Source organism: Pistacia vera, unplaced genomic scaffold (genome assembly GCF_008641045.1).
Source record: "Pistacia vera cultivar Batoury unplaced genomic scaffold, PisVer_v2 Contig338, whole genome shotgun sequence".
Classification (NCBI taxonomy): Eukaryota; Viridiplantae; Streptophyta; class Magnoliopsida; order Sapindales; family Anacardiaceae; genus Pistacia; species Pistacia vera.
Genome location: NW_022196155.1, coordinates 1,901,975 through 1,905,251, shown reverse-complemented (window position 1 = coordinate 1,905,251; position 3,277 = coordinate 1,901,975). Strand labels below are relative to the sequence as shown.

Genomic DNA, 3,277 nt, shown 5'->3' with positions numbered 1-3,277 from the left:
AAGTCAAGACATCCTTACATATTATCTAAAACTTTAGGCTGAATTGAATGTGTGACTTAAATCAATCATAATACTCCTATCAGAAAATCAACCAGAGCGCTTTATTTTTTCTTTGAGAAGGATTACATAACAAAGCAATTGACAACCACTTATAATAAGTAGGCAAAAAACAGTGGGTCCCTGAATGTCTTAACAATCCAACAGAACCCAAACAGCAAATTATGAAGTCACGCAAGAGAATATATCTAAAACTTTAGGCTGAATTGAATCTGTGACTTAAACAATCATAATACCTCCTATCAGAAAATCAAACAGAGTGCTTTATTTTTTTCTTTGAAAAGGATTACATAACAAAGCAATTTGACAACCATTATAATAAGTAGGCAAAAACAAGTGGGTCCTGATGTCTTAACAATTCCAACAGAAACCAAACAGCAAATTATGAAGTCACGTCAAGGAATCATGCCCACCTGTAGTATGTGAGGAAGTGTCATCTGGAACTTTTCTAATGGAAGGCCAACAAGGCGAGGGAAAATAGGTAGCACCTGAGATCATAAATTTTAGACCTGTGATGGTATTATTGAATTTGACATCCATAAATTAGAAGAAACAATATCAGTAATGCTACTTTATGCAATTAACATAAGTTATTCCAATGCAAATACAATCAAATCAGTAAATGGAAATCAGATCATAAGAGACACAAACAGATCCGTTCCATATTTTCGCTAAATGCCCTAGTGTTTTACTGCCAAACTTCATAAATTACTACCAAATATATCAATTATAGTTTTAAGTTGACTAACACATTTAATCCAAGCTTAATATTTCAAAATATTGTTCTTATAGTACACCAAATAGTCAACAGACACATATACTTTTCTTATAGGAATTACCATGAAATATGGAAGAAAAGTCAATAGAAAATATAGTATAACCATACCATCAGATGTGTGTCTTCCACATAATCAAACAAACCAATAACAACTGCCACCAAATAAGTAGACATTATTGGTGATTCTTGATATGAAAATGTTTTTGATGCCCATCCACTTTCCCCTAAATTCAATATTAACAGTTTAGGATATGTAGACTACATTAAGATGAAAACATGAAAACAGGAGAGGAGAAGTACCTCAAAGAATATTTTATGGAAAGAACCAGAGAATGAGTGTTGATAAGCATATCTAAACCCTCTGCACCATCAGTATTATAGTCTACATTTCCGAGCCTCTACTTCACCCTTCCATTAATCATAAGGATAAAAAAAAAAATGATTCAGTTAATTTGAAAACCTTTAGTGTGACACAAGAATCAAAATGCATACATTTTGAAACTTTAATATGTAAAAGTTAAGTGCCTCCTGTAAAAACACCGAACAATACTAAAGACAGACCAAAGATACCTAATGACTATAGAATCACAAAATAGGTGAAAGAATACATAAGTAAATGAAAAGAAAGAGAGGGAGAAAGAAGAAAAAAGAGTAGTACATGTATACTGAGCCTCTTCTTAGAACTTGCAGAATTGCAATATACCCGAATAGGCAAATCATCATAAAATTGGAGCTGTTGGACCATGTCAGAACAAGATCAGTTATATTTTTTAGTAGGAAGAACAGAAGTTAACAATCATTATGCTAATGGACAGAGAAAATACAACTATCAGACTATATCACATCAGAAAATAAAAATATTATTATTTATTGTACTTCACAATCCAACCAAAGCTACAAACCTCATAAGCATTCTATCTCTTGAAATTCACTCTTTGCAAAAGGATTATTCTTATTTGCATTGGATGATACTTCTTGGCAAGCTGCACAACTTTGTGGATGCCAACATCTTAGACAATAGCCATAAAAATAAAAGGTCTGTTAGATGATGGATAATCACATTAAACCAACTGCAGACATGATTTCCCAATGGCATAAGTGGTAGAAAAATATCTGGCAACGCTGCCAACCTCAAATACCCCTAGATTCTAGTACTAGTAAAATTAGATGCACTCCGGTGTACCTTTCCAAGTTCCTTAAGGATTCCACAAGCAAAACTATTCCTAAAAGTAAATAGCCCAATAGTTTTCACCCAAACACTAAAGCCACCTTTTTAAAGAGCTAAGGAAAAATTAAGCCACTGACCCCATAAAGAACAGCTACTAGTGATTGCAAGATGCCAGAAAAGAAGAACAATCCATCAGAAGATGTTTTACACTACAGTAATGGATTTCTTATGATAAAATGTAATTCCCAACTTAAAAGCATATTAAGTGCTCAAAATACTCATGGCATGAAACGCCTTTTTTATCTCATCCTGGCTCGCATTTTTAGGAACACCAAGAACTTCGTAGTAGTCTCGCTGATTGGAGTAGCAAGATCCTTGAAAATACATTACAATAGAATAATAAGAACCAAACAAATATAGAATGCTCACCCATAAAAAATGGTGAAGAAATACAACAAAAACCTGTAGCATGAATACAGCGCTTCGCCAATAACATTCCCGTGGTTGCAAAATCAGCATGTTTCTGAATAACAAAGGGAACAGAAATCATCCTCATCTTTAATAGCATTTTAAGAAATTCTTCTACTTCTCTCCAACATAAAATCCAAAAAGTAACTAAAATGCAACAGCTCCACGAAACCAAAGCTTTTCTCCCACCAAAATCAGTGTTTGACAACAATCAGCGTTGTAGAGAGCACCTTGAGTGATGAAGTTGAAAAGAAAGAATTAAAAGTTAAAACCCTAAATTGAAAATATTATTGACAACAATAATCACCTTGAGCCGTGAAGTTGGATTTAGAATGAATCAGCGTTGTAGAGAGATTCTGCGATTCAGTGGAAAAAAATTTGGTTTTTGGGCGGAAGAATTTTGGGCAGTAGATAATTGGTTTTTGGGGGAAGTCCGTTTGTTTCCATATTTGACATGTATTCCTATGCTCAAAATAACTGTTTGATCATTATCAAAATACTATTATATTTTCTTCAATTATTTTTAAATCCCTTAAATTTATTAATTTAACTAAATACTTTCAAAAAAAAATTTAAAAATTAACAAAAACACTCCCACCTATCCACATTCATCAGATTCCGACCACCACCATCAAAAGGTGGCCAAAACTGGTATAATGGCACACTACCAGCTGGATCTGGCCGATAATGTACCGAAAAAGGCTAGATTTGAGGTCGTTTTGACCTGGTTATGCACTAGAAAGACCTAAATTCAACGCCGGGTCAGCACAAAACGAATTTAATGCGCCTGCCAAACGCTTTAACAC

General features: G+C 33.8%; 1 long non-coding RNA gene across 1 annotated transcript; it reads right to left on the bottom strand.

Annotated features, from left to right (window-relative positions):
* Positions 1 to 2,283: 2,283 nt before the first annotated feature.
* Positions 2,284 to 2,928, bottom strand: LOC116138053. Its single transcript, XR_004129258.1, has 3 exons — positions 2,779 to 2,928; positions 2,466 to 2,701; positions 2,284 to 2,377 (listed from the first exon to the last, which is right to left on the bottom strand). It is a non-coding gene; the product is annotated as an uncharacterized LOC116138053 (long non-coding RNA).
* Between the last annotated feature and the right edge of the window lie 349 nt (positions 2,929 to 3,277).